Below are 20,695 nucleotides of genomic sequence, written 5' to 3'. Positions count from 1 at the left end.
GCAAAAGAAATGGACAAAATATAAGCTAGAGGCTCTATCCCCTTTGCATCCAGAATAAGCAATTGCTTTTCCATAGTTATTTCCAATGAGGAATTAGTCATGCTGAATAAATAGTTTATAAAGAAGTCATAAGAAACAATTCAGCTTTCTTATAAAAGGAATTGACCCCTGTCTGTTTTCAACTCTAGAAAAATTTCCTTGGCTTCCTTTGATTGATTAGGATGGGTAACACTGAGAACAGCATGATTTCCATCATTTTCCTGTTTCTTGAGTAGTAGACATGCATAGCTCGTGATAGAGTAATGGTCATAAAGTTCACTACACAGGTTTTAGAGTTAAGAGGACTTGTGAATTCTATAACTGGATTTGCTGAGGCTAGTGTTTTCAGGATGGAGGGACTGGATTTAAAAGACTTTTTCCTTCTCCCTTTAAGAATATAGTTTTTATAGTAACGTGTGCTAATACACACGGAGACTATGCTGGAGGACAGTAGCTCCACAGTTTTAATCTGAGAAAAGCATCATTTCCCTCCCAGTCATAAATTTACTAACATTGAAGGAGGGGAAAGATGGGTCATGAGACAAGGGGACCATGATGAGAAAAGCGAGTGTAAAATAGGTGCATCATACTATTCTAGGTTCTGAAAAAAAAAATAGCATTTTTTAATCATTCTTTTAGATTTTATAGCAGGCTTGTGTAAAGTTTCCTTAGTATAGGAGAGTCGAGCACAACATGTTCATTTGACAAGTTATTTATTTATCTATTGCCTACCTTGTTCAAAAGAAAATTTATGATAGTAAAACCTAATGTAACAGGATTTTTTTAAGTGAAAAGATTAGCAAATCAAAAGATAAGGGCCTTTGAAGAGTAAAATAAAGCTAGGGTAAAGTAATATTTCAAATGGAAGCTATGACTAGTGGATCACCAATTTGTCTCTGGGTTTTGGAGCCAGTGAGAAGGGAGAAATATGAATCAAATGTTTATATAATCCATACATTAAAAAAAGGTTACTAAATATTACTAAAGATGAAGTGCAACTGTGTTGTGAAGATAGAGGCCTGAGAGAAATTTATCTTATAGATCACTGTAAAAATAGTCCTCTATGACATAATTATTGATGCCTTTAGGGGGGTGTCATTACAATGAATATAACAAATTATATCAGGTTATGACTTACTAGATTCCTAGGCTGAGGGTGTCATGCCCCAAATACAACTTATTGAATTCAATTCTATCATTAGCCAAGAAGAAGGAGGTAGAGAGGTAGGCATGGGAGGGAAGTCCAGAAATGCCATCTCCATAACTCTTATGTTCTTTGGAAGGATTGAAGCATGTGCATGCATGTGTACTCACATGCAATTCATTTGTGAAATTAAGCCAATCATACAGGAAATTCTGCTTATGAAAAGTAGTTTGTAAAGATCTCTTCATATAGTAAGAGTGTTCAGCCAGTTATTCTCTTATGGCATGAGAGGGCATGACCAAGAATAAAATATAATAATTATAGGGGATACAGTTCTTCAGATGTGTCATTAACGGAGACACAGAGAATTTTAACACCCAGTGGAGCTCATGAAAGGGTGCCCTGAATTGTTTTCTCCTTACTACTCAGGTCCAAGCCTACATATTGAGAATCCTAGAATCTTTGTGGTTGATTGATGGGTACTTTGGGGGATTTAGTGCATCTTCCAACTCAATATAGAAAATCTTTCTATAGTCTTCAACAATGTCTTCTTGAACACATTCACTTTCGTTTTTTTCTTGCAGTACCAGCTAGTCTTTATTTACTTATTGTATTTTCCCAGGGAAAAGAGAAGGGAAGGGAAAAAAAGTCAGCCTGTGTGTTACAAAATGATGGCAAATGATAAAGGAAGTACCATCACCCCAAAATCAACCATCATTTGATCGTGTCACCAAAGCCCAAGGGGTCAGTCTCCTGCAGTTCAGGACTGAGGGGAAAGAATAGATGGTTACATTCTTTCCTACCCTCTCTTCCTCCCTGTAAATTTAAGAGTTCACACAAACATGGAATTATATTCGTCTGTCTCCTATTGCAGTTTTGTGGCCACTTTGACATGAGTTTCTTACATCTGCATAAAAGTTCCTGAATGACTTAGATATGCATTCCTCTTTCTTTTCTTGGTCTCCTGTCCCCACTTTCTGCATGGAAATCTCCCTCCTTGATTCTATTTTAGGATTAGAGATTAAGATAGGTTATGTTCCCTCCAAATACAGTAGCTTAAGTGTTTGGCATGGTCTTGATTTAGGAGGTTGGGAACATGAGATAAAGTGTCCCTAGCTTTTCCAGGATTTTTACACAAACCACTTAAGAGTTGTGGAGTCATCCTGCAATTAATGTGTATGTGTGGGTGGGAAGGGTGAAGAGGGGGTAGGGTAGGAGTAAAATTTTTAGGACAGAGGAGCTGGTCCAAAATAGAAATGGAGGAGGGGAAGTCAAAAGAAAGGGTGGTTCAAGATTCCACTGTGAGAAGAGGAGCCCCTCAAGCTTATGTTTCAGATCCCTTTTCCTGGTGCAGAACCTTTTGACTATTTTTCTCTCCTTACAAAAAGAAATTTGTAAACAGTAAATCCCAACAGGAACGTGGAGAAACACCAACACATTATATTTACATAAACTAGGCCACCCAGCAAACACCAAATCAGTAACTTGTGAAGTCTTACAAAGCCCAGACAAATGTAATAAGTAGAGGGGCTGCTGACTGGACACAGAGCCCATGGTAGTAGACTGAGCCCCAGGCCCCAGACCCCTGGTCTGGTGGCTGTTGGCCCCAGTGGGGCAAAGGAGTGGCTCCCACTTCATTGTTTTTTAATGTGGTCCTGCCTTTGTTCTCTTTCCTGTGTTTTTTTTTTCCCCTTATTTCCTTTGTAGAAAGTCCACTCTTTTTTTTTTTTCCCAAAGATTTTATTTATTTATTTGACAGAGAGAGACACAGCGAGGGAGGGAACACAAGCAGGGGGAGTGGGAGAGGGAGAAGAAGGCTCCCTTCTCAGCAGGGAGCCCAATGCGGCTCAATCCCAGGACCCTGGGATCATGACCTGAGCCGAAGGCAGACGCTTAACCAATGAGCCACCCAGGCGCCCCAAGAAAGTCCATTCTTATAATTGACATAAAATCCACTTTGTTCTAATGTTCACCCATTGGTCCTGCATTATAGAAGTTTCACAGATTGATTCTAACCCTTTTATTCAACAGTCTTTTAAATATTTTAAAACATTTAACATATCACTCTTCTGAATGCTTTTGCTTTAGAGATGAAATATCTTCAGGAATATCAGCCATTTTTCAGTTAACATAGGTTTTAAACTCTCGATCACTCATTCACCTTACTTAGAATGAGTTTTTGGTTATCAATCTTCTTTTTACAATTTTACACCAAAAATTGGAAGGATGGCCAAATGAAGTAGAGTGTGGGACAGAGAATGACCAGGCTCAGGGTGGTTTGGCCAGTGCTGGTGCTTGGTGAAAACACAAATGCGTAGAAAAGTACAGACTGTTTTGAGTGGACTTACCTAGTTTCACGATCTTGCTTCACACTGATTTCTCTAACATCTTTATGTGTAATTCTGTCAACCAGCAGGTCATCACATAATCTTGAAATTTCTTGAGAAATTGCTTCATTTGGAAAATGTGCTCCCTATTCCCTCTTCCAGCTGATTCCCTCACTTTTCTCCTTCCTACTCTGCTACTGCCTGCAACTGATTTTGTTGGATAAAAAGCATAGTGGGGACATTACTACTGTTGTTTAGGAGAGTATGATTGTATTAGTGGTTACTGACAAAGAGTCAGCTATTAAAATAGTCATGGTACCATTGTTAATTAATACATGCTTAAATCTACTAAAACACTTTAATGTTATTTACGTTAACCATGGGTAAGTTCAGTTTTCGTGAATTTCTTATGCAGTGGATTGTTAAAATCAATATATTGGTAATTTAATTATATTCCTTAGATTTAGTTCTTGGTTTCATCTTATATTTCCATGTGTCAAGATCTTTTAAAATCCTAATTATAATAGGGTGTCTTTAAGTTTGAAAACTGTATTCTTTCATGTCATTGACTGTAATGTTCTATAAAAAGAATAGAGAATGTGCCTAGGGAAAAAATCTCTTTCATTTGACATCACATCTTTAAATAATTCTTTTTGAATACAGTCATTCTAATTATAAATCAATTTATTATTGTTATTGATTTGCTCAAAATATTTCCATAAGAAGTCCTTGATATAAATTGCTGTCATTATAATGGTAATAAAAGCAATTGGTTGTGACTTAACCATTTCTTATTTAAATGACAAAATATCTATAAAATTTTGTGCTATAACTGGACAAGGAACTAACTTTTAATCTCCATTTCTAAAAATTGGATATTTGTCAACTTGTTTTCTTTTTTCATCTTATCATTCTCCATATTTTTAAACACTAGGAATTTTTTTTTTGATATGATACCATTGGCAAAATTTCCTCCTACTACTATGAATATATTTTCCTGACTCTAGAGATTTGCCAGTTTGAAAGAGACTGAGTTGCTCCACCCTTATCTGCTCAACTGTCTTTTTTTTTTCATTTGTCTTTGAGTCTTGTCATAATTTGGCCAGTTTAAAGATCATTAACTTTGAAGGTGACTTCACTTGTCTAGCAGAATTGTGTAACATATTTAAGGAAAAAAAAAAAGAAAGAAAGAAAAGAAAACAAAAAGAAAAACTTTGATATAAGACAGTCAAGGCTTCAAATTTCAATTCCAATACTCACTTGCTAAACAAATGTATCCATATTAGTTTAAATTGGTATCCTTGTGTGAACATAGTAAGAGTGTAACTTAGATGATGAACTGTTTGTTTTGGATGATCAATTAGATAACATATTTAAATTATACCATACAAGAAGAATGCAGTGTGATGTAGTAGTGTCTTGGCAAGTAGAGCAGGGTAGGAAATAATCTCCCTGAATCTTCCCTCACACATAATTGTGGGCTGTACTTGCATATGACATTCTAGATCTAGAATCTTTTCTCTTACATCTGTGAAGTATCTCATCATGGGGTAAAGTTTCATTTATCTCTGCTTTAGAAATGAAGTCACCAATTTCTTTTTTTTTTTAAGATTTTATTTATTTATTTCACAGAGAGAGACACAGCAAGAGAGACAGCACGAGCAGGGGGAGTGGGAGAGGGAGAAGCAGGCTTCCTGCTGAGCAGGGAGCCCGTTGCGGGGCTCGAACCCAGGACCCTGGGATCATGACCTGAGCTGAAGGCAGACGTTTAACGACTCAGCCACCCAGGTGCCCTGAAGTCACCGATTTCTAGAATAATGAGGAGACTTAAAGCAAGTTGTCCAGTTTGTTAAAATCTTATCAATAAGAGAAAAAATAAACTAAAGGCTTGCATCTCTGGTGCAATGACTTTCAGATAACCCATGTGCCTTGGGCTGAGAGCTTCCACTGTGATTATTTGGAGATAAACAAAAGGATTAACCCACATCCAGCTTGACTGAATGGTCCATTTTCATAGCTAGGTTATTAAAACCCCACCCTAACATACTGAACTGAGAAGTAGAGTATTCTGATCATGTTTCTCAAGTGGCCATAGTCTCAACCTCAGATATCTGTGTAAAATGAAGTAGAAGCATGTGTTCTTATATTCAGAACAAAAATACTCAGAATAATTATTGACTCACTGCCGAATAATCCATGCAAAATATTTTGGTGATTACTCAGTTCTCCATCTTAATTTATATGTGTAGTCATAGCCTTGAGCAACGTTCTAAAAAAATTATCATTCATGTAACAAAGTAAAATCCCATAAAAGCTTTGTGAGGTTGAATTGAAGCTCTCTGTAATTGATTTTATGAGAAACAATCTTGAAGATTCATGCGTTTTCACAGAAGATACCAACAGAGCTTTGGTCTAAGATGTAATAAGAGAGTAAATGTTAAACATTTCATTGGGGAAGAGTTGCGTTAGCTTTGTGCAGCCTCCTTACACTTCAGTGGAAGTGAAATATCATCAGGCTTTAACCCTGAAAAGAGGAAATGCCAAATTAGGGGAAAAAATAACAAATGGACTGATGAAGCAAGCCAGAAAGAAGAGATTTTACCAGGAAACTGAAGAGAGGAAATGTTGTATTTCTGATTTCAGGTCTTGTTGCTTTTTCCCCAGTAGGATGGTACATTTGCAATCAAGTCACTTTACAGTGGTATTCTCTTAGAATGTGCCTTGTATTGACTTAGCCTGTATTTACTACTTGAAAGACCCAAGAATAAAGTGAAATTTTCTCTTTAATCCTCAAGGTGAGTATCCCGCAAAGTTGGTGTCACTTTTACTTAGGGAAAGAAATATTGGATTAAGCAAATTATGTTGTGCACTGAACTAATACTTGGCAGAGGGAGGAGTTCACAGCTGTTTAGTCGAAAGAAGGAAAGGTTGGGTATTGGAATCCCCTTGGCTTTAATGTGAGTGAAGGGGTCTCTTTTTTTTAATGGTTTAAATTATTTTAACTCTTCTTTTTTTTTTTTAAAGATTTTATTAATTTATTCATGAGAGACAGAGAGAGAGAGAGAGAGAGGCAGAGGGAGAAGCAGGCTTCCCGCGGAGCAGGGAGCCCGATGCGGGACTCGATCCCAGGACTCTGGGATCATGACCTGAGCCGAAGGCAGACGCTTAACCATCTGAGCCACCCAGGCGCCCCTATTTTAACTCTTCTTGATCTAGTCTTTCACTGACTTTCATTAAAAAAGTGTTAGAATAAAATAATAATCATTTAAAATCCCCAAGTAGCATATGTAAACTATCTTTGCAAAAAAGTCTGTGGCTCCATTTACCTGAAAGAGTCAAGTGACTTCTTCAGATGCTTAACTAACTTTGAGAAAATAGGTTGGTTAGTAAGACACTTTGGCTCAGAATGTTTCAACTGAACTTTCATTTCTGACCCTGCCCAGGCGAGGACATGTAGATATTTCACAGACACAATATTTAAGTAAGATTGCAGTTGCCAAAAGATAAAATGTGAAATTTACTAAAATGTACAATATGATGATGTTTGCATAAAATTCTGACATTGTAGCATATTCTCTGAAAGCTCAGAGTTGCACAGTGAGTATTTGGTGAAGGGAAAACTAAAAGCATTTTTCACCAATTCATATAGTCTTCAAGCATACATATATTATAATTGAATCCATTGATGAGGAGATGACAAATAATACTTTTGGAAATAACTTGATGCATCTTAAAAGCAACTATTTGGAGACTGGAAGCATAGACAAATGCAAAATAATAACCATTGCCCTGATTTCAAAATTTCTGAGCTTTACTCCATTCAAAAGGATGTGATCTGCCTGAAAGTTCTGTTGAAGTAAATGGAAAAAGGAAAGGCAGATAAACATAGAGAAATTTTAGCCATTTGGGGTTTATACATCACATTTGGCAGCCTGGATGATAATGATTTTGGAAGAAATTGAAATAATGAACATTTTTTTAAAGTAAGATTTTAATTCAAATTGTCATTTTAAGTGGATTTTGTAGAACCAGAAGGTTAGGAAAAATAATATGTATGCCTTGGTTTGGACCCTCATGGTTGGATTTTTGCTTATTTTTTATATGCAATGTGGCATTTGTCTGTTATTTTGCTGTTTTACCTGTTTAAAAATCAAATAAAACACTCTAAAAGTAAAAGTCATACCTCTGAGCAATCAAGATTTTGGTTTGACATCCCATCTGTTTTACAGAAAGATAAGTGACATACAGGTAAATAGAAATTTGGGTTTTTGTAAACCCAAGTTTTATTTTTAGGGAACAAAACAATTCTTAACAGCTGCACATCCCTCCCTTGGCACTGAATTTCGTCATTGATTATTCCAAGGCACATGGTCTCCCTCGGCCCTCCTCTCTCATCAGCTTTTGCCCTGAAAATGTTGCTACTCAAGCCACAGGGTTGAGTGCATGGACATCTAAGGACTCAGGTGGCTTTTTAGGCTACCCCACTCAATACACATGCACACACAAAGTGGCACCTGGGTCCTGAGCTCTCTTTTCCCTTTTCCCTGTTTGAGTGACCAGAGAGTGGACTTGGCAGCCCTTGCCCTATATTGCGCTTTTGGATTGTTCTTCAGCAAGAAACATCTGCCACTCGTCTGGCTCCTCCTGGCTCTGGTGCAGGCTGTCCCATAACAAGAACTGCTCTAAAGGCATCTGATGGGGCTGATGCTAAGTCACCAGAAGAGAAATGTGAGTTGATGCTTAAGTCTGACTTTAAGTCAGTCCTACTAGCTTCAGATATGACTTCACTAAAAGATACAGAAGTCGTCCTTCTCCAGTGCCATTTTTCCTTTTAGTATCAATTATGTACATTCCAAATCCCACTACTATGTTCCAGGCACTGCTTTGGACACTTATGGATATTATTCCTAATCCTCGTAGTAACATTCAAGTTAGGCCTGTTTTGCAGAAACGGTAGCAGTGAAGTGTTTATTCGTGGACACAGCAATAAACAGAGTTGGATCTCAAACACAGGCCTCTCTCGTTCCATTAGCCCATGTATCTGTACTTCTTACTATTCATGTGGAGGCCATGTTGCTGTGATGGCATGGTTCTCTCTGCCAACTCACAGCCAAAAACGCACATGTCCGCAGTGGCAGGAACACGCAAAACTATCACTGGGTCTGTCCTAGCATTTTTTTTAAAGATTTATTTATTTATTTATTTGAGAGTAGGGGAGAGGCAGAGGGAGAGAATCTTCAAGCAGACTTCCCACTGAGTGAGGAGCCTGATGTGGGGCTTGATCTCACAACCCATGAGATCATGACCTGAGCTGAAACCAAGAGTTGACACCTAACCAACTGAGCCGCCCAGGTGCCCCAGTCCTAGCATTTTAAGAAGTGTGATTCTCCCATTCTTTATAATTGATTGGTTCTGCTGCCATATACAGAAAAGCATACATTCTTCCATTTCCCCACTTTGTGTGTTGTTTATTTCATTAACCTCCCTCCTATCCTTTGTGCGACTCTTTTTTTTTTTTTCAAGATTTTATTTATTTATGTGACAGAGAGAGACACAGCGAGAGAGGGAACACAAGCAGGGGGAGTGGGAGAGGGAGAAGCAAGGCTCCCCGCAGAGCAGGGAGCCCAATGTGGGACTCGATCCCAGGACCCTGGGATCATAACCTGAGCTGAAGGCAGCCACTTAACCGACTGAGCCACCCAGGCACCCTGTGCGACTCTTAACATACATGTTACGTTCACATATTTCAGAAGCTCCCTACTGTGTTACTTTTTCTTTCAGCAGACAAATGACTTTTTCAAAAATCAGGACAAAAATGGTCATGTATGATAAATATATATAATGTTATTTATATTTATTTATCAATATACAAAATTAATATATTTAATGGTATTATATATGTATTTGTCATTCCTAGGACTCTTGGGTCTTCTGAACAGTCTAGTGTCTGCTGTCTGGTATTATTTTCCTTCAGTCTACAGAACTTCTTTTAACATTTCTTTCTGTGTGGGTGTATTCGTTAAAAAGCAAATCTCTTAAATTTGTTCATCTGAATATCTTCATATAGCCTTCATTTCTGATCAAAATGTTGCTGTTGTAGAATTCTAGGTGGACAAGTTTGTCTTTCAGCACTTTGAAGTTGCTATTCCATTGCTTTCTGCCTTCCATTTTGTCCAATGACAAGTTAACTGTAATTCATATCAGTATCGCCCCGTGTGTAATATGTTGCTTTCCTCTAGCTTCATACCATGTCTTTGGTTCTCAGCAGTATGACTATGGTATGATGGGGTGTAGTTATCCCATGTTATTTATTCTTATTTTTATTTTTTCTTAGAGTGAGAGAGAGTGAGAGCAAGCATGCACAAAGGGGGAGGGGCAGAGGAGAACAAGAGAATCCAAGCAGACTCCATACTGAGTGTGGAGCCTGACGTGGGGCTCGACCTCAGAACCCTGAGATCATGACCTGAGCTGAAATCAAGAGTCAGATGCTTAATCAACTGATACACCCAGGCACCCCCCATGTTATTTTATTATTTTTTTAAGTTTTTTTTTTTACTATGTTATGTTAATCACCATACATTACATCATTAGTTTTTAATGTAGTGTTCCATGATTCATTGTTTGCATATAACACCCAGTGCTTCATTCAGTATGTGCCCTCTTTAATACCCATCACCAGGCTAACCCAGCCCCCACCACCCTCCCCCCATGTTATTTTTATTGGTACTTTTATTTGTACTTTGAGAAGATTTACCAGATTTACCAAATGACTTTTTAAAGCTCTTCACCCATTTTATTTTCCACTGTCATTCTCCCATCTTTCTCATTCTTACCATTACATGTCACATTTCCTGACATAACTTGCTTTTTCTACTTTATACTATCTCCTCTCATTAACCATATATCTTGGTCTTATGTTCCTTGGATTCAGTACCTCTCGGTTACACTCCATGTTTTGCAGATTTTACCTTTGTACCATTATGCAATCCAAGGACCCTCTAGCACTGAACACTTTGCATATTTGTTATACTAATTGCAAAGATTAGTGATGCATGGCCACATGTGTTTCTGAAATTAGGCAAGTGGTTTTCCTCTCAGACACTTTGAAGTACCATAGATAATTGCTTTTTAAACTTGGCATATACTAAAGTTTTTTTTTTCTCTTTTTCTTAGTGTTTACTTTTTTTTTTTTTTTTTTTGCCAGGCAGAGGTACCCTGGAACACAAGGATGAGTAGTTCAGTCTTTTGAGAATGTTACATTCTATTTGGAAAGAAAGACCAGGAAACAAACATTACAGTCTAATGTTGTAACCTTTCAAAAAGAGTTAAAGCGGTATGATAATAAGCAATTTACTTGTGCCTGAGAATTCCATGTGGGAGTATATCATTTTCCAAAGAGATACCATTTGTGTTAGGTCTTGAAAAACTGAGTTGGAGTTCAGCAGATGGAAAAGTGGGAGAGGAATTCAGAAGCAAAAGAAACAATGTTAAAAGGTACAAGGACTTGAAAAATAATGTTGTTATTTGACGAAGTCGGTAGTTTTCACGTGCTGATTTGATCCTGGGGTGACTTGATTGGCTCTGAGAGGTGGCAATGAGTTAGGGAACACAGGAAATAGTGATTTGTCTGGCCTGATAAAGCATTTTTACTTACTCCTTGTGGTAGACAGATAATGTCCCCCTAGAAGGTCCACATCCTAATCCCTAGAACCTGTGAATATTTTACCTTACATGCCATAAAAGGACTTTTCAGATATGACTAATTTAAAGATCTTGAGGTAGAAATATCCTGAATTCTCTAGATGGGCCTAACGTAATCCTAACTGAAAGGGGTGTAAGCCAAGAAATGCAGGTAGACTCTGAAAGCTGAAAGAGGGAAAAGAATAGATTCTCCCCTAAAATCTAATATATAATAATAAATTTGTGTTGTTTTAGGTAACTGAATTTGGGGTAACATGCTACAGCAGCAATGAGAAATCAATGCACTACTTCATGCAGTTGTCAATAATTTTACAGAGGTTTTAAGGAACTTGAAATGACATCATATTGGAGGGTGACCATGTGAATATTATTTTGACCTGGATTTAGAGGAAAAGAACAGAAATGGGAAGACTCCTTAGGCGCCATTTCCATTGTCCTGTTGAGAAATGAAAAGGGATTATACCTAACATTAGAGGTAGTTGTGAAGGGAGTCATGGATCTCATCTTTCTGGAAGGAAATGCTTGTACTTGTCAAATAAACATAACATTCTTTGACAGTATAAAAATCATGAGCATTCATTTAAGAATACCTTGAGTACTGGGATATAGATCAATTAAGGTATTACAAGCACACCCAGAAAAGAAAAGGAATACATATACCTAGCAATCATGTGTCATCGATCAGATACACTGTTAGAACTTGTTCTCCTTTTCACTACTTCCCCATTCCTACTTGTCCCAACTCACAGACTCCATATCCCTCTTCACTTTCCTTTCTGCCTTAGTCACTGCCTCTTGCTGGAGAAATTTGGTTATTCTCTCCCTTCTAAATCTGGGATTTATTTTCAGCTCTGGACCAGTGATCCTTAGTTGATTATAAAATTACTTTTTATAAATGAAAGAGAAACATAATGGAAGAGAATATGAAATATCAAATCACTTCATGTGAATTTACAAGTATTGTTTCAGGAAATTGTTCCCAGTTGATACATACACTTGAGTGTGTGTATGTGTATTACTGGTAGATCACATGGAAAATGGTTTCTATGCAATTATGCACATAAAATGTTTGAAACACACTCCTGATCTGTTTGTGTTCTGTCAAAATTTAGACATACTACCCCCATGATTAAGGGGCCACCTAGGGCTGTGGTCCAAGTGCCAGCAATGAAGCAAGTATTTGAGAGAAATTTTCTGAGGAGGATGAAAATGAATTTAGTTAACAATACACTGAGGGAAGTAGAAGAGTCAATGCTCAAAAATTATAATTATTTTGTGTAGAAAAGCTTTTAGTACCATAAAAACTATGGTGCATGTATTTTAAGATCTGTGGACATTGTTTGTTTTACTGATATTTTCATTTGCAGCATTTAACATCTGGGGCTTGTGTGGTACAAATTGAGCACAAAAATACTTGTGTCAGAAAATGAGCATGTGCTCCAAAGTAAATGCAATCATATTGAACTGACACAATCAGTGGCGTGAAGGGGCTCCACAGGCCAATTTGCAATAGTTTAAGCACCAAAAATATGATGATAATTGATCATAATATGCTACGTGTTTAAAAATCCATAATCCATATTAATATTCAAAGAGAGAGAGAGAGAAGATATGTGGGGCCTGGAATGAGAAGGAAAACTTCTTAAAGAATTCTAGCTAAAAAAGGTAGAAAGAAATATAAAATAAAGAGAATATGCCATTTTCCAACCCCAATTAAAAAAAGAAAAAGAGGGGCGCCTGGGTGGCTCAGTCGTTAAGCGTCTGCCTTCGGCTCAGGTCATGATCCCAGGGTCCCGGGATCGAGCCCCGCATCGGGCTCCCTGCTCGGCGGGAAGCCTGCTTCTCCCTCTCCCACTCCCCCTGCTTGTGTTCCCTCTCTCGCTGTGTCTCTCTCTGTCAAATAAATAAATAAAATCTTTATAAAAAAAAAGAAAAAGAACGATTCAGAGAAGGCACATCAACCTCTGATCAAAGTATTGGCTGAGAGATCGTTGAGAAATAATCTGTTTACCCTGTGCCAAAGTATCAGCCTACTTAATGATGATAACTTAATAATGACAAATGCTAACACATCTGGCATCCAACAAGTGAAAAATGTTATCACTGGTGGTGAAACAACCCTATAGGGCATAAGTGAAATACAAATACACAATAGAACTAAGAAGTATTCTGGCCAGAATTGTTTTATATGAATCTAATTACATCTTAATATCCAACTTTCGGTTTACGGAAAATGCAAGAGTAGAGGAACATATTAAGAGGAAACAATAAAAACAAATTTAAAATGCAGAACTTTCCACAAGAAAACTACCTTGGATTCTTTAAAAAGTCAACATTAGTGAACAAGGAGGGAGGCTATTCTAGATGAAAAGGAACTGAGTGGATGCAATGATGAGATGTGTTCATTGTGTGAATCTCGATTAGGATTCTAGAATTAAAAACCAAAACATTTAGTTCTCTCTGCTCTCTGCCATGTGAGAATACAAGGAGATGTTAATAGCAGTCTGCAACACAGAAGAGGTTTCTCACCAGAATTTGACCATGCTGGTCTTCTAATCTCAGACTTCCAGCTCCAGAACTATGAGAAATATATTTCTCTTGTTTATAGGTGAAAAAAGGTGTGGGAACAAAGTTTTCACCTGAAGTTTGAATCTTTAAAGATTAAAGTGTGCATAAAGCTTTTCATACTTTTCAAGACTTATTCCCTTTGGTTGGATGGTACCCAGCTGCCATTCCTACTGTTCTTTTTCCAGTTTTTAACTGATATATATAGTTCACATACCAAAGCACCATCCTTTTAAAGTGTACAATCAGTAGTTAGTTCTTAGTTTATTCTCAAGCTTGGGTGACCATCATCACTATCTAATTCTAGAACATTCCATCACCCCCCAAAGAAACCCCATACTCATTAGCAGTCACTCCCCATTTCCACCATCACTCATCCCCTGGAAACCACTAACCTACTAATTACACACTAATCTACTAATTTAATATACTTTATGTCTCTGAATTTTCTATTGTGAACATTTCAAATCAGTAGAAACATACATATATGTGGACTTTCTTGCCTGGCTTCTTTTACTTACTTCCATACTTTCAGGATTCATCATATGATATCATCCATCAGTACTTTATTCATGTTTATGGCTAAGTAATATGCCACTGTATTGACCTACCACATTTTATCTATCCATCATCAGTTGTTAGACATTTCAGTTATTTCTCCTTTCTGGCTATTATGAATAATGCTGCTGTGATCATTTGTGTACAAGTTTTTATGTAAACATATGTTTTCAGTTTGGGGAGATATATACCTAGGAATGGAATTGCTGAGTCATATGGTAACTCTGTGTTCAGCTTTTTGAGTAGCTGCTCAACATTTTTCCAAAGCAACTGCACTATTTTATGTTCCCACTAGCAATGTATGAGTGTTCCAATTTTTCTACATCCTGACCAACACTTGTTCATCTTCTGGACTATCATCATCCTCATGGGTATGAGGACAATTATTTCTTCTATCTCAGGATATATTTCTTATATATATATTTTTAAAATTTTGTTGAAATAGTTATTAAGCGATTTTGTTTTCCAGAACTAGTACATGGGTAATAATATTTCAAGACTTTGTTGTCAGAAAATATTTTTATTGTTTCCCAGTGCAAGCGTATGTGGTATAAGACTCTTTGTTCAAAATCATTTTTGAACAGAACTTGTAAAGCCCTGTTTTCTAGCCCTCAGAATGGATATAGCATTAGGATGAATGTCATCACTTTGCTGGCCGTGTGTATGTGTGTGTAGGTGTGTATGTACATGCATGCGTGTGAGTGCACATATGTATTTCTCTTTCAGAATGTTCTCTTTATGCTTGCCATTTTAGAATTGGACAAGGTTGTGTCTTAGCATGAGTCTTTATTTCTCTTGCTTTGCCTTCAGTGGGTCTTTCCAGAAAATTTCAAAACTTCCCATTTAAAAATTAAAGCTTAGGAAGTACTGTTCTGTCAAGTTTTGTTTGTTTCTTCCTTTCCACTGCCACTATTCTGAATAGCTCTGAATTACTATTAGGTAGAACTTGAAGCTCAAAATCTAATGTCCATGTCTTTTTTTGGTGTGTGTATTTTCTTTACATTTCATTTTGCACATAATTTATAAAAAGGTTTATCAACTTTTATTCCTGATTAACACGTTAATATTTAGATCCACAATTTATTTTGCCACCCTTCAAATAAATGTTATTCAACACTATATTTTTAATATCAGATATTATTTCTTCTTGTTTTTGTAACAAATTTTATATGCTTTGTGAAGATAAAAGCCTGTTATTAGAATATACTGTAAAGGTCTCTTCTATTCACTGAATCGTATCTTTTTCCTCTAGACCAAGTTTTTTATTTGTTCATCCTAGTCGTTGTCATCCATGCTATGACATTCTGGAAATATTTGCTTGTTTGAAGTTCTTGTTTCATCGATCTGATGGAAAGACTAGGTTGATAATTATACTCAATTGAAATGGATTTCCTCTGCAGTTTCCTCTGTGATTCTGTTTCCTCAAGAAGGAGATTAGTTTCAGGCTGTGTGCAATGGGCAGGGCATCTGTAGACAGGCTCCCCTTTGAATTGCATGGACATGGAGCTGACAGGCAGACGAAGGAGCCAAAGTAGAGAAGAGTGTAAGATGACTCCTGGGCATAGATTCCTTTTTTCTCTAGTGTTTGAGACAAGGTTCAAAATTAAGACTAGGACTGGCTGGTCAAGTGTGGCCTCAGTGGCTGGGGATGACTCATCTCTCCTCTATGTGGTCTCTTACCTTCCAGTAGGAGTTTCTGGGTTCATTGTCATGGAAGAGGTAGTCTTCTAAGGTGAAAAGCAGAAGCACACAAGATCCCTTGAGACATTGGCTTAAAATAAGCACAGTGCCCTTCCCAGCATAGTCTTTTGGTCAAAGTAAGTCACAAGACCAAACAAAAGTAAAGGGGTAAAGGTAACAGGCATCACATCCTGATGAGAACTGTAGCAGGGTGATATTGCAAGGGGTTTGGGTAAAAAGAGCAATGGAAATTCAGAGCCATTTTTGAAATAATCTACCACATCATCTTTCAGAAGTTCCTCAAATTTCCCTGTCTACTCTCATCACTGTTGCTAATTACCTATTTTCTCTCAGTTGCAAAACCACCCTTTATAATCTTTTATGTGAATGTTGGCAGTGGGATTCTGAAACTACATTTTCTTCGTGTCCTAGTCTGCTGACTTCTCATGAGGTTCTATAGATAGCGAGCAATGGAAGGACAGTGAAAAGCAGAAGGAGAAAGGAACTTGCTTTTTGTTTTCAGCTCTGGGCATTCTCCCTACAGCAGGGACAACAGCAGCTATGGGCTCGAGCTCCCACCTATCCTCATCACTCCCAGCCACAGAGCCACCCCCCTATTCCCTCAGGAGTACCAGTGGCAGTAAGCCATGTCCCCCTCTGTGAGTGGAGCTTTAGCTGAACCATACTCATCTCCAGATAAAAATCATGTGGAGGCTAGAGGGTGTTTCCTCTCCAATCTCCTAGGTTTTTGATAACTCTACATCTTCTTCCTTTTTATGTTCTGAGCCCTAGACTTTTAACTGCTTCCTGCAGCTACTAATATCCGTGTTAGCTCAGAATCCCTTTAGCTCTTTCTGCCTTCCAGTACCTGTATAACAAATTCCCTATGCTCTCTGTTAAAACAGCTCATATGCTTTTCATTTCTTGACATATCTTTCCCAGATAGATTCTTTGTTGTTTTCCAGAATTTTGGTTTCATTTTCCCTTGGTATTTTTTCAGTAATTTTTATAAGATATTCAGAGGAGCAATAGATGCAAGTGCTCAGAGCACTATCTTTTCATTATTATTGTAGTAAGAGTATTTACCCTGAGATCTACCCTCTTAACAACTTTTTTAAGTGTACAATTCTACAATCCCACTTCTGGGTATATATCCAAATGAATTGAGCTCAGGATCTCGAAGAGTTATTTTCACTCTCGTGTTCACTGCAGAGTTATCAATAATAGCTAAAATGTGGAAGTAACCTAAGCGTCCATTAACAGATGAATGCATAAGCAAATTTCGTACATACATGCAATGGAATATTATTAAACCTTAACAAGGAAGAGTCTGACACATGCTACAACATGGATGAACCTTGTGGACATCATGCTAAGTGAAATAAGCCACACACAAAAAGACTAATACTATTTAATTCCACTTCTGTGCGGTACCTAGAGTAGCCAAAATCATGATGACAGAAAGTAGAGGCTGGGGGGAGGGGTTAATGGGAGATTGCTAATCAAGGGGTAAAGTTCCAGTTATGCAAGATGAATATGTTCTAGAGATCTGGGTAATATCAATGTAGTGTCTTATGTGGTTATTGGTTATTTGTTATTTTCTCTTCTTAATTTATAGTTCTTTGTATATAAAAATATTAAATCTTTATATTGAGAAAAATATTTCCCCATGGTTTATTGCTTATGTTTAACTGCGTTTATGGAGACATCTATCATTCAAAAGTTTATTTTAGGGGCACCTGGGTTCCTGTCCGTTAAGTGTCCGACTCTTAATTTCGGTTCAGGTCATGATCTCAGGGTCATGAGATCGAGCCCCGAACCTGATTAAGATTCTCTTTCTCTCTCTCCCTCTGCCCCTCCCCTCCCTCATGTGCATGCTCTCTCTCTGTCTCTGAAAAACAAAAATGGTTTATTTTAATATATCAAAGCTGTCAAATTTACCTTAAACAGTTAGAAATAATAGGGTCCACATTACCCTGGAAGATATGCTACTATGCCACCTTGGGTATCAGGAAGGATGCAATGGATTATCTGGATTTCAAAGTCATATTTGAATTCCATTTCTGCCAAGCTTTAGGAGTATGACTTTATGAAAGCTCTTCAATGACCTCAGCCTCAGTCTTCTCATCTGGACAGTGGGGATAATAATAAAATAATGCAGTACCTTTCTTCTAGGACTGTTTTGAAGATTAAGTGACATACACGTTTAGGGTCCTTGGGAGGAGTGTGGCATAATCATAGGTACTCAATAATGGTAGTAGCTATACCTGCTATTGTTACTCATATCATTGCTATCATTGCAACTACATCTGCAATTTTTATTGTTACAAATATCACTACTGTTCTTACCCTTACCATCACTGCCATTAATGAACCCTTCCCAATCCCTAAGTATATTCTGCTTTGTGTTTAAGGAAATTAATTAGCTTTAGGGGATATGGTTGACTGAATAACAGGCCCCAAAGATATCTTTGTCCTAATTCCTGGAATTCGTGAATGCTGCCTTATGTAGCAAAGGGAATTTTGCAAGTATGATTTAGTAAAGGATCTTAAAGTGGGAGGGTTTTTCTAGATTATCCAGGTGGACCTAAATATAATCACAAGTGCCCTTAGAAGATCAAGGCAGAGTGATATAGACAGAGAAGAGGAGAAGGCAGTGTGATCAGGGAGGCAGAAATTGGAGTGTTGTGACTACAGGCCAAGGAATGCCAGTAGCCACCAGAAGCTGGAAGAGACTAAGAATGGTCCTGCCCTGTGCTCACTTCGGCAGCACATACACTACAGTTGGAACAACACAGAGAAGATTAGCATGACACCTACACGAGGATGACATGCAAATTCATGAAGCGGTCCCTCTTTAAAAAAAAAGAAAAAAAGAATGGATCCTGCCCTACCAGAGGAAACAGCCCTGCTGCTACCTTGACTTTAGCTCAGTGAAACTGACTTTGGATTGCTGGCCTCTAGAATGGTGAGGAAATAAGTTTGTGTTGTTTCAGCCACCAACGTTGTGGTAATTTGTTATGGTGGCCATAGGAAACTAATACAAAGGATAAAAATTCTAATTTTGGAGAGTTAAATTACAGTTCCCCCCAACTTCAAGAACTCTTACTACATTATTTACTGGAGCGCGTTGGAATATGTTCCATCAGTAGAAATGCTTCTTAACTGAAATGTCACATAGAAACTCTACGTGGGAGGAAGATAACCATGGAGCTTCTTTTGATCCAGATACTGCCACAGTGGCCCCCTCCACAAGGTCCCACTTCTGGGTATATATCCCCCAAGGTGGCCTGAGACACCCCAGGCCCATGGTGCTCCAAGCAACACGTTGTAATAAATGATGGTTTATGAGCACTGGGTGTTATATGCACATAATGAATCATGGAACACTACATCAAAAACTAATGAAGTACTGTATGGTGACTAACATAATAAAAAAATAAATGGAAAGTAATTAGAATATTTCATAATCTCATGTATAGTCCTTAAGGAAGGCCAAGAAAGGTGCATTTGGGGGTGTTAGATTAAAATGAGAGGCTGACACTGACCTCAGTGAGTGTAAAAGTGTAAAAGTCCATGAAAAACACAAAATTAGGTAATTATAACACAGTATAATAAATACTAAAACTGGGGTAAGCACACCTCTCTGAGTGTTTATAGAATAAGGAAGACAAGAGCAACTGGTCACTTTGTAGTATTTTTTTTTTAAGATTTTATTTATTTGAGAGAGCATGAGTGGGAGGAGAGGGAGAAGCAGACTCCCCGCTGGAGCAAGGAGCCTGACGTGGGGCTTGACCCCAGGACCCTGGGATCATGACCTGAGCCGAAGGCAGACGTTTAACCAACTGAGCTACCCAGGCGCCTCCACTTTCATAGGATTTTATACAGAGGTTATTTAACACTGACGAGGGTAAGCATGTATCTCCAGTGACCTGAACCCTCGCGTTCACTGGCCTCCTCTCTGTAGTTCAACTCAAATTAAAAGATTGTTTCGCCTAAATTTTAAAAATGCCCAGAGGTAGCCAGTGAGTTAAGAGAATTAGAATAAACACAGTCAAGCCATTTTCTACTTAAACTTACAAAAACCCAAAGGTCAAACTAGACCCAACCTGTTAGAACAATAAGTTCATATAGCCAGTCTCATTCTGACATTTGGGCAACCCTAGTATCACCATCTTTTTTTTTTTTTTAAGATTTTATTTATTTATTTGAGACAGAATGAGAGAGAGAGCACATGAGAGGGGGGAGGGTCAGAGGGAGAAGCAGACTCCCCGCCGAGCAGGGAGTCCGATGCGGGACTCGATTCCGGGACTCCAGGATCATGACCTGAGCCGAAGGCAGTCACTTAACCGACTGAGCCACCCAGGCGCCCCCCTAGTATCACCATCTTAACAGCTAATGATATATGCTGCTAATAACCTGAAGACTGATGTCATGCATGAATACTCTGGAGAGCAATATACAGCCTCATTTTCAACTGTTATAGAATAAGAAAGCCGTTTTAAAAGCTATTTTTGCCTTGCAGCGATATAAATTTTTTATTATTATATCATGTGACTATTACCCCACCGTAACCAGTCATCCATATATAGTTAGTGATTTACTACATGCAAAGAGGAAAGGAGAAATGATTATTCATTATTTTTTTTAAAGGCCTAGATTAAGACCTCCAATGCAAGTG

General features: G+C 37.8%; 1 non-coding gene across 1 annotated transcript; it reads left to right on the top strand.

Moving 5' to 3' along the window:
- Window positions 1–18,768: 18,768 nt before the first annotated feature.
- Window positions 18,769–18,875, top strand: LOC123326531. The gene has a single exon (XR_006541154.1). It is a non-coding gene; the product is annotated as a U6 spliceosomal RNA (small nuclear RNA).
- Window positions 18,876–20,695: the final 1,820 nt, after the last annotated feature.

This window comes from Neomonachus schauinslandi, chromosome 13, assembly GCF_002201575.2.
Source record: "Neomonachus schauinslandi chromosome 13, ASM220157v2, whole genome shotgun sequence".
Lineage (NCBI taxonomy): Eukaryota > Metazoa > Chordata > Mammalia > Carnivora > Phocidae > Neomonachus > Neomonachus schauinslandi.
The sequence above is the reverse complement of the archived record's forward strand: the minus strand, read 5'-3'. Positions and strand labels throughout refer to the sequence as shown.